Below are 11,854 nucleotides of genomic sequence, written 5' to 3' on the forward strand. Positions count from 1 at the left end.
GTGTGAATCGCTCCTAAACGACCGTCTGGAAGCAGCAGTAGTAACAGCTTTAACACATAATTTCCTCCACAAGCTTAGTTCTTATTCTCTTTCCACGTGTAAGCAAAGAATCTTTTGTGCGTATATGTGTTTCCTTCCAGCACCTAAATTGCTTTGCTACCACTCCCATGGGTCCTTCCAACATATGCACGCCCCTCATCAGACTTTCTAAATAACACAAAATATGAAGCATCTTGTTCAGCCAGAACTTTGCTGATGTTCAAGGTTTCTTTCATGTTAACAATTATGTTATTCCGTGACTACAGGCACTTGCCAAATTTGGCAGGGTTTGGTACACAGTTTGTCTCATAGCAGAATAACACATCAAAAGGAGCATGGTTTTGTTCTGGAATACGTTCCCTTTAGCAGAAGCACATTTTAATAACCAAAAGTAGGATATCTTTCCAGTGTTTTGCTGTGTTCCATGGTATGGCTAGATTTCACTAACAAGAGTGTGTGATCTCCGGCTGGAGTGAAACAAGAATGGCTCCATTTAATCCCATTCTGCTGTACTGGAAGACTGCAGCATAGAGAAGCTGGAATCAAGGCGAAAGTATTCAGTGAATGAGAAAAACACAAGTCAGGTCTGGAGGAGACTGAGAAAACATGGCAAGGTATTTGACTCCCAGGTTCACACTTCAGCTTAAGTTATGTTTGTTCCAAAGTAAGCAGGGAGAGGTTAACTTGCACTATTCTAGAAATATAAACATCAGTCTGATTCACAGATCAGCTAGGGTGGAGTAAGTGAATTTAATTAATCATGACTGAGGCCAAGAAGCCATGTAGTATTATCCTAAGTGTATGTTTCATGAAAGAATGCATCATGGCAGGGTAACTGTAGTATCCCAACTAACTGTACATTTTAAGATTTGAATATTTTAGAATGCTATATTTTGAATATTTTAAAGTCAACATTTTGAAATTTAAGTGCCTTTTAAATTGAATTGATTCCTGTTTGATTTTCTGGTTGAAGAGTTATTGTTCAATTTGCTTTTTAATGTGTAATTGTGGGTGGGTGTTTGTTTTTGTTTTCTTTATTGGACTTGTCAGTTTTTGATGTTGCGCACACTGCCCTGTGGGACCCTGTGGCTGAAAGGCAGTTTATTAATTTTAAAAATAAATAAAAATAAATACATCCTACTATGGAGTTGCTTCCATAAGTAGGGCCATTTAGCACTACTGCAGCATTCCTTTTCTGCAATCAGCTGGAAATGGAATTAGAATAATTCCACATAGCATGTCATATAGTTCTATATTACCCAGCCATGCCTATCTCCACAGCCAAGCTCCTTCTAAAATATTTACTCAGAAGTTAGGCCCATTCAGCAAAGCTCTTCTGAATACTAACTTGCTTTCTGCATCCAGTGCACAGTAGTGGTAGTTGTGTGAATAATGCCACTATATAGTCGAATCAGTAGATGCGCAATTCTATGAATGTTTTGTTTAGACAGAAAAAAGTCCTACAACTCCCAGCATTCCCCAGCCAGCCAGATGGCACCCTAGATGGCATTGGCTTCAGTTGTACCTGGGTAGAGTCAGGAGCTTCCTATAGCTGTTGTGCCCTCCGCTCTGTCGCCTCAGAATTCTTTTCTGCTACTTGTGTAAACTAGGCCTGACATGTACGTACCATTAAAACAGAGGTAGCATTTATGTCTTCTGATATAAGGCCTCTTAGGGCGCAATCCTATCAAGATAGGCGGCCGCCTCTGAACTCGGAGGCGATCGCCTTTCCAAAGCAAGGCAGGAAAGGCATGGGGGGGATTGTTCCCTCCGCACCTCTCCTGCCTTGCTGTTTTTCGCTAGACAGCCGTTTTCAGCTGTCTAGCGGCGGGGGGGGGGGCGCGGGGGCGGGGACCGGAGCCGGGAGAGGAAGCTGCTGTATGACATATTGGATGTGTCATACGTGCAGCTCCACTCTCCCTGCCCCGGAACACCCCCCAACCCTGCCCCTTTTTAGTCACTCCACACTCCTCTTCCAAGCGCGGAGGACGGAGCTTCTCCATGCTGCCTCCGAGGCAGTGCAGACAAGAGGGTTGGGCGGTTTTCCAGGAACTGACCTCAGAGCACAGGCTCTGAGGGCAGTTCCCAGAAATGAGCATATCCTATGGCCCACTAGACAGTGTCTAGCGGGCCATAGAATTGCTCTCTCCATTAATGTGTCAGTTTAGTGACTCTGCTGCAGGATTGCTAGCAATTTGATCTCTCAACTTAGTGTGCTTGCTCATGTCCAGAAGAAACGAGGACCTGAAATCAAATGGTGTCCAGGGCCCAGAAAACTCTTTTGGTTCATGAAGACAGATGAATTGCATCACCAAAAAAGGACACCAAGAGGGCAGAGACTTGCAGAAAATGTGCATATGCTAATAGATTCATATTTAGAAATAACTACTATAAATTAAATAGAAATCTAATACATCTCACCATAGAGGAGAAGACTGTGACCGCTCAGTCTGCTGTCTGGGTGCTAACTGTAGACGGGCAGACTAAGGCCTCTTCTCTCCTTGCTTATGGTTCTTTATCTTTAAAGTGGATTTTGACTGGACTACCCTTCAAAGAGAGGATTTTAAAGTAGGTTATATGGCCATCCCACTGGTTGCCCTGGGCACTGTCACACCTGCAGTGGCTAAGGGGTGCTTCCAGATGGAGGCTCCTAACACTAACACTCACAAGGCATTGTGCAGCTATTCCATCTTTCTTCCTTCATGGGAAGTCTACAAGTGGAAAAATTTGTCTGGTCCTCCCATAAAATTCCATGAATGAGGCAGTGTGATTGCATGGCAAAAGTCTTGGGTTGGATCTAGGATCTGCCTTCTGTTGACAGAAGATCTCTGCTTATTGAAGGTGCCTCCACGTGATTTCAGGGATCCCCCCTTCCTCCCCCCCACCCCCACAGCTTACTCCATTCCGCACAGTATCTGTGTAGCATTTTCAGGTGAGAAACATTGGATTTCTATTTAAATTATAGTTATTTTTTCTAAATTTGTACCTATATATACAAATTTACATATGCAAATATTATGCAAATTGGTGTCCTCTTTCCTTTTCGGTGATTTGTTTCCCCTTTTTTGGCAGTGCACAAGCGGCCACCTTATTATTACCCCGTAGATGGCAAGGATTGTGCCACACCCAAAAGTTTCTATTTTTCTCAAAACCTGTCTGGATGTTTTGTTTTTATGTGCCTCAGGTAACTGCAGGAAGAGGATTTTCTTCTTCTAAAACCAATTCATATTTTGTACAGACCCATGTTCACTTTTCATTCACCCTATCATTCATCTAATTCCTATAAAATTATTTTTTTAAAAACCCTCTTTTTAAGAGTTAGTTTTGAAAGCTCTCTGCAAGAGATTTTTGTTTTAAAGATTTGAAGCTCCGGAGACAGAAGTTGTGCAATGGACAATCTGAGCCCCTGACACTGTGTGGGGAACTCCTCCCTGCATCATGAAAAATAAAATCTGTCTGACAAGGCACTGAGCCTTTACAGTGCATTATGTTTGCCTGGCCCTCAAGAGACCCTTTCTGTCCATTGAGCACAAATAAGATGACAAACATTCCATCATTAAGAGCTTTCCATCCGGAATCTTGTATTTGTCATGATTTTAATACAGTGCCAGGATATAAATGACCCTGCGTTCCCAATGAATAAAAGGAGGCTCTCTTTGTACCCACAAGCTAGCAAAGATTCTGTTATCAAAGAGTTACACAGAGTTCTTTACACTGGAATATACAATGGAAACAAACAAATTCCCTGATAGTTAGAACAGAAGACGTAGAGAGATGTTTTCAGGGAACTGATATTATTTGCCCTTGTTTTTCCAAGTGTTTAATGGTGTAATCCTATGCATGTTTAGAAAGAAAAAAAAATCCTACAACTCCCAGCATTCCCCAGCCAACCATACTGGCTGGGGAATGCTGGGAGCGGTAGGACTTCTCTTCTGTCTGAACATGAATAGGATTGCACCCTAACTGAAGTTAAGTGAAGAGCAATTAAAGATCAAGTTGGTATTTAATATAGTGCAGTTGATGAAAGGAGTTAAAAATATTTCATAGGGATTTTAAGGGAAAATGAGTGACTGTAACAGAATGAAAACCTAATGTTACTAGTGAACGTGCTGTACCTATTGCAGGACAGAATGTTTTTAATAGGCTCCCAAAACGCTTGACCCCCAAGGGTTAGTAATACAGCACAACCTATCCAAAGACACCTAGTTCTGGAGTGCATCAGACTAAAGATCACAGCGTACTGTGTTATTAACTCAAATAGTTTCACACGCAAAAATGTTGGCTAGAGTTGGCTGCAAAGTCCTAATCTGAATCAGTAAAATTAGGGGGGGGGGGTCCTGCTGTTGTCATAGCTTTTCCCTCTGTCATCCACACTGCTGGAGACCGACGCAGCAGCATTGTCTTCTTAGATGTCAATTATATTTTTACCAGCCGTTCATCTTCCCTTTCTAATATTAGGGTTAAAATAAAACAAAACAAACATTGCCCGCTGAATTCTGTTCCTTTTGGAGAGGTGGCACTTCTTTTGAGACTGGAACATATACTTTGATAAGCCCAAACTTAATGTCTCCATAGGGTTGTATGCAGTGGTGGCATTGTGTAAGCAGAAGGCGAGGAACCCAATTTTTGCTGATCCTACCTACCTACTTACCTGCTGCTGCCCTCTGTGCCATATCTCATACTGTTCCAGACTTGGAGCAAAAGTTTTTTGGGGATCCAAGAAACTTGGGTCCCAAGTTCCCAACTTGCATGAGCCACCATTGGATACAACCCTGTGGATTCCTATCAGCATGGGCGTGGGGGCTAACAACATTTAACATGATCAAGGTGTTTTGTTGCTGCTGCTGCTGCTGTTGTTTTTTAAAAAAATGATTAACCTGGTCAACATTTGCCTCCTGAGTTAATATATTCCTACACTGAGATATTTATTGCATAGATCATATTTTTAGTCTCACATTCCTGGCTGCAAGCAAATCTCCCTTCCCCATCTGAAGCTGTTTCGTAAGTTAAAGGGTACTCTTCCTCCCAGGTACTGTTTCTTGTATCTTCTCTGACTCAGGGCCGGCCCTACCATTAGGAAGATTGAGACAGCTGCCTCAGGCAACATATTTTGCGTGTAATGAAAGGGCAGCAAATTGTTGGTCATTTAATTTATTAGTGTTGTATTTTTACTGCCAGGGAGGGGGAGAGGTACTTGTGGGGTTTTCTGCCTCAGGTGTCAAAATAACTTGGCTGGCCTTGGGTACTGTGCACCTTGACTTGGGCAGCAGGCGAAGTGCCATTTGTTGCTCTTCCTCAGACAGCAAAGTGTCTTGGGCCAGCCTTGGTTCTTCACTGAGATAGCAGAGTCTGTGTTGGGCAAGGTGGCTTTCCAGTGTCACATTTATACTTGGCCTGCATAACTGTATCTTGCTCAGAGGCACTTACTCGCCTATTAAACCTTCCCGTGCGAAATTCTGGGCCAGAGGAATGGTTTGGTAATTCTCCCAGTTATAAAAATAATATAGGGAATGGCTCAGAGATCAACTTTTTGGGTTGCTGTTCTTTAGCATCCAGTACAAGCTTCCTGCATTAGTTGGAAATTTGAGGGTTCCATGTATTTCTCTATCTGGTCAGTTGTAACAGAAAACTTATTTTGTTCAGTGGCTAAGATCATCTTCAGGGACCCTTCTCCAGGGGCCCTCACCATGAGAAGGATGCCAGGTGGCCACTAGGGAAAGGATCTGTTTGGTGGTAGCACCCGGGTTATGGAATGCTCTCTCTAGAAAGGCTTGCCTGGAGCCCTCCTTGTAATCTTTTCAGTGCTACAGTAGCTGAAGACTTTTTGATTTCTCAGGCCTTTTTAGATCTGTGCACTTTTAATCCACGGAATTTTAGATCTACAGTGCACTTTGATGCTTCCTGTGTTTGTCATGAAACTGTTTTACTTGCTGCTGCTGAAATTTTGTGTTGCTTTTTATTGTTGCATTGTATTTTAATGTTTGAGGAGCATAGGAAGCTGCCTTACACCGGGTCGGACCATTGGTCCATCTAGCCCAGCACTGTCGATACTGACTGGTAGCGGCTCTCCCAGGCTCTAGGCAGGAGTTTTTCCACCCCTTCCAGGAGATGCCAGGGATTGAACCTGGGACTTTCTGCAGGTGCTCTACCACTGAGCTATGGCTTTCTTGTTGTAAGCTCTCCAGAGAACACCATTATTGGACAGCTTCAAATGCTGTAAATAAGTAAGTGGTTTCTGGCTGGGGAGAAGAAAGTTTATAGGCATTTTACTTCAGTATATACCACAATCCTTTCTTAAGAGCAGGCCTAGCTATTTATATTAGGTGTATGATTCAGAGTCTAGCACCTGTTAGAACATCAGAGAAACAGCATTGTCTTTCTAAGCCATGCTACAGCTGCCAACCTGTTCGGTTCTCCTTGATGACCTGCAAGCACTCCTTCAGTCCGATTCTTTAAAAGCTATGGAGGCCATTGGTAAGTCTCCTGATTCAAAGGAATTAGTTACTGGAGGACATTTGCAAATGACAACTTGCCAAGAGTGTGTATAAAAAGAGGGTGACATCATGGGGCCATAAACATGTCAAAGAGAAAAACTTTGGAGGTCTAAATTGACTATAGTCTAAGGAAGGTGCACAACCCACTCTGCATTTTCCAGGGCAATGCTGGTAGCAGACGCTTGTCAAAATATCTTGTTCATTTCTTGCAGATGCAATAAAAACCTATTGATTCCAGGCACCAAGGTGTGGGTCAGGTTCAGTGTTTACAGCTGGAGACATTTCAGAGATTTCAACTTCTCAATTGCGGCAAAAGTTGAAGAACAATTTCATGTAAATAGGCATTTGATTACATTGAACGCATACGAAATCAAAAGGCCAGCTGCAGTGCTGAAAAAAGGGTGTTTTTTGCAGGGAGGGTGACAACGTTTCAAAAGGAGGACTGGGCATGAAAGTCAGAGTTAAATAAAAAGGCTGATTTTAAAGGGGTCCCCACCTGTCTCATTCTGGATGCCTGGTTCTGGCACCTGCGGCCATTTGAAGACAACAAAGGTACCCCAAAGATGGGTCAGGGGGCTTCTTTGCATTCATTGCTGCGAAATTCAATGCCCCTATGCAGTTGCTCAACTTTTGTCGATAATCCCAGATTCATTTCCAAGGTAGAGTTGGAAATGGCAAGATGTGAAGCACTCATTTAGGTGTGTAATGGATTATCAAGGCCTGATGCTGGAAATCCTCAGCCTAAAACCTAAGGCTGGAATCAGCCACTGTAGGCTGATTTCCCATGCTGGCTAGGGGATGCTGGGAGATGTAGTCCAATACATCACGAGGACACCAGGTTGTGGAGGGTGGAAGTAAATACTACGTTCATGTCTCAGATAACCAGTACAGGAAAATCATTAAACGTTAGACTCTGCTTATGAACCTTGTGCTTGGCCAGGTGGGGGAGAACTGCTTGGATGTGGTTGCCCAGGTGGCTGCTCTCTGCCCCATCCTGAGAACTTCAGCAATTGCCTGAGGCCGCTGATAAGCCTGCATGTGCCCTGAGTACACTTGTCTCTTCTCCTGAGGCTGCCTAAAGTGCCTGTTTCAAACATTATGGCCCCGACCTGCTCTCTCAGTCTCTCTCTCTCTCTCTCTCTCTCTCTCTCTCTCTCCAAATCTCATTCTTTTAATTCTCTCCCCCAACCCCTATTTCACTTCTTTTCCCTCTGGAATTGCTGTTCCCACATCCAGATTATAGCAGATCTTTTCCTTTCTTGGCTCCTCAAGCTACTTGCCCTCATTGAAACCTAATATGATTTGTCCTATACCTCTAACTCAGCCAAAGTACATGCAATTGAAATAATCACATATTTCCCTCCTGCCTACCATGACTCCATTTCCATCCTTCTTCTGTTGTTTTCCTGTATCTGTTTTAGATGGCAAACCACTTGGGTCAGGGACCTGGCAGGCCTGTTCTTTCTAAAGTGTCATGTACACAGATAGGTCTATGGCACAACATAATTAAGTAATAATGAGCTGGATCCAAATAAAGGCAAGTGCAACTGAGCTGGCGAAAGCGAAGGTCCCCAGGCCCTTCTCCTCATGGGAGCCCCTCTAGGCCTATGAAAATGCTACACAAAGGGTCACCCCACCCCCCGCTGAATGGGGTGAGGTGTGGTCGGCGAGGGGGATCCCCCCCAGATTGGGCAGAGGCACCTTTCATGAGCAGAGCTCTTTCATCAACAGAAGGCAGATCTTGATTCCAACCCAACAGTAATGAACCACCCAATTCTGACAGGCTTCACCATATAACTGATCAGGTTCTGCTTAGGATACATGTTCAGGGGACCAGTTGTTGTTTATAATCAAAGCGTTTAAATATCAAAAGGTAATAAAACCAAATGTGGGGAAACCAACCCATTCTTGAGAACATATAGACACAAAATCAGGGCAGGCTCATATCATAGAATAGTAGGGTTGGAAGGGGCCTATAAGACCTTCAAGTCCAACCCCCTGCTCAAGGCAGGAATCCAGGTCAGACCATCCCTGACAGATGGCTGTCTACCTCATCTTGAATGCCTCCAGTGTGGGAGAGCCCACTACCTCCCTAGGTCATTGGTTCCATTGTCGTATTGTTCTAACAGGACGTTTCTCCTGATGTTCAGCCAGAATCTGGCTTCCTGTAACTTGAGCCCATTATTCCGTGTCCTGCATTCTGATGATCGAGAAGAGATCCTGGCCTTCCTCTCTGGGACAACCTTGCAAGTCCTTGAAGAGCGCTATCCTATCTCCCCTCAGTCTTCTCTTCTCAAGGCTCAACATGCCCACTTCTTTCAGTCTCTCCTCATAGAGCTTTGTTTCCAGTCCCCTCATCATCTTTGTTGCCCTTCTCTGAACCCTCTCCAGTTTGTCTGCATCCTTCTTACAGTGCAGTGCCCAGAATTGGGCACAGTACTCCAGATGAGGCCTAACCAGTGCTGAGTAGAGGGGAACTAGTACTTCCTGGGATTTGGAAGCTATACTTCTATTAATGCAGCCCAAAAGAGCCTTTGCCTTTTTTGCAGCCACATCACATTGTTGGCTCATATTCAGCTTGTGATCTACAACAATTCCAAGATCCTTCTCGCTTGTAGGGTTGTTGAGCCAAGTATCCCCCATCTTGTAACTGTGCATTTGGTTTCTTTTTCCTAGGTGCAGAACTTGGCATTTATCCATATCTCTCAATAAGAATTTATTTATGAAACTTCCCCAGGTATCTGTGGACAAGCAAAAGTCTGCAAGGTTATTATAATGCTAGGAAATGTGATTTCAAGGGCTGGACAGAGCTGCTTATGCCTCAAACAGAAAAAAGGAGTTTCCAAGTATATGGATTGCTGGGGGGGGGGGGAATCTTCTAACAATTTGGTGCTTTTTGGAAGGATTAGCAGCAAATGGAGAAATGAAGGATATAAGCGACATCTTTTAAATAAATTCCTAACACTGTGGTGGGAAAGAAAGAAGTTTGCCATTCTACCCAACTATGGAAGGTACTGTCGTTGCGTTAGATCCAGACTTAGTCATCGAGTAGACCTATTGACTTCATTGGGTTTACTCTAAGCATGACTAAGTTTGGATCCAACCCATTGGCTGCAGCGTCACATTCCCCTCTTTTATTCCTGCACGTCAGGCTGCTGTTTGCAGACTACAGGGTCGGGTGGAGAGGAACAGCGGGGGCAGTCAGGCAGCAGCCCTACTTAGCAGTACAATGTGCTATGTTTATTTTTTACACTGAAGTAAGGATAGAGAGTGGTGATTTGCTAGGCCTTAAGAACATTAAAAAAGACTCTGTCCTGTGACAGGCAGTCTTTGTCCTAGTAACTAGGGTTTTAAAATTGTATTTATTTATTTAAGAAATTGCCTAATGGTATCTCACACACACATCATAGAAACAGCTGCCTCAAAGGTGAAATTCAGCTGCTTTTTAAGTAGCATATAGCTATATTGCACATCGATTTATGAGAGGGACATTACTCTGCCCATGCATACAGTTATCATTACCCATACTGGAATTTACCTTGGACACCAAGAGTAATATTCCTTGATCATAAACCTCAGAGAATAACTGTGCTAGGTAAATAGTTTCTAGATTGCATCCCTTTTGTAATTTTAAAAGTCGAACTCCATTCCAAGCCTTTTAACTGCATTTTAGCTTGAGAACAAACCTCACTTGTTTCTATGTACCCGGCAGAGTACTCTGAAGATATCAGCCAGCCAGCCTACTTGGAATAAATGGCTTTGACGACCATACACAAAGTACTTCTTTGCAGGTTGCTGTTCTATTTGTGGTTAGCTCAGCTGCTGCTCTGCTTTGTATCTAGCCATGGAGCCACACTATTCACATGTGAGCGAATATCAAAGGAGTTTAAGGGTGCAATCCTATGCAGATTGAGACAGAAAAAAGTCCTACAACTCCCAGCATTCCCCAGCCAGCATAGGATTGCACCCTTATGGACTTAACAGCAATATCCATTATAGGGCTGTAATTATTTTAACCACAAATTTAAAAAAAACTGTGAACTGCTACAGTGCAAATGAAGAATGCCACAGAGACACAACTTAGTTTGCCTTTGCAACCACCTCTTCCTACTCAAGGAAGGCAGAGCTGGCCTTAGGATTGGCTGTACAGAGGAAGAGCAGGAAGGCCCACAGCTTCGTGGAAGAGCGCCTGCTTTGCATTCAGAACGTCCCAGGTTCAGTCCCCCGACATCTACAGGTAGGACTGGAAAAATGTCTGCTTGAAACCCTGGAGAGCTGCAGTCAGTCAATATCCACAATACTGGGCTAGGTGAATCAACAGTCTGACTCGGTGGAGGGCAGCTTCCTTGTTCTTACCTTCCAGGCTACCCGCTTGTTAGCCTTAGTCATTCAAAAAGAAGGCAGGCCTGGCGTCAGAGGTTGTCTTCCTCAGGCAACCTCCAGAAGCCTATGTCCCAGCAGTGGCTTCCTCTTTGCTTTTTCTGCCTGTTCACCCACACTCTCCAAACAAAAAATGAATAACAAGAGCAAGGCAACAGGGAAGCTGCCTCCACATGCCTTACCCTCTCCTTCCAGGCAGGGTGCAGATCAGACCTGGGGGGAAAGGGCAAGCAAATGGGCACTGTAACACGGGGACAAAGTGAGCCCACTCAAGGTGGGGGAGCCCACTGATGTCATCTTAGGAACAGAGGAAGGTGGCTTATACTGTCAGGCCATTGGTCCATCTAGCCGAGTACTGACAACACTTACTGGCAGTGGCTCTCCGGGGTTTCAGGCAAGAGATTGTCCTAGCCTTCCCTGGAGATGCCAGGGTTTGAACCTGGGGCCTTCAGTATGCAAAGCAGGTGCTGTACTACTGAGCTACAGCCCCTCTTGCTCAAGAGCCTTTCCAATCTGAATCGGGCACTGGGAGGAGGGCTCAAGAAATACCATGTCTAGAATGAACTAGTTTTTCCAAGTGACAAGGTTACTTCAGGCAGAAACCCAAGGCCAATCAGACATGGAACTGGAATGGCGAATAGGGTGGCTATTTTCGCACCACCAAAACAAGAGGAAACATAAGAACATAAGAAGAGCCATGCTGGATCAGACCACGGGTCCATCCAGTCCAGCATTCTGTTCACACAGTGGCCGATCAGCTGTCAACGGGAAACCACAAGCAGGACATGAGTGCAACAGAACCCTCTCACCCATGTTCCCCAGCAACCGGTGTACATAGGCATACTGCCTTTGATACTGGAGGTAGCATAGAGCCATCAGGACTAGTAGTCATTGATAGCCTTCTCCTCCTGGAATGTATCTAACCCCCTTTTAAAACCATC

The sequence above is a fragment of the Heloderma suspectum genome, chromosome 3 (genome assembly GCF_057233095.1).
Source record: "Heloderma suspectum isolate Gila_16-S chromosome 3, 16-S_ref, whole genome shotgun sequence".
Lineage (NCBI taxonomy): Eukaryota > Metazoa > Chordata > Lepidosauria > Squamata > Helodermatidae > Heloderma > Heloderma suspectum.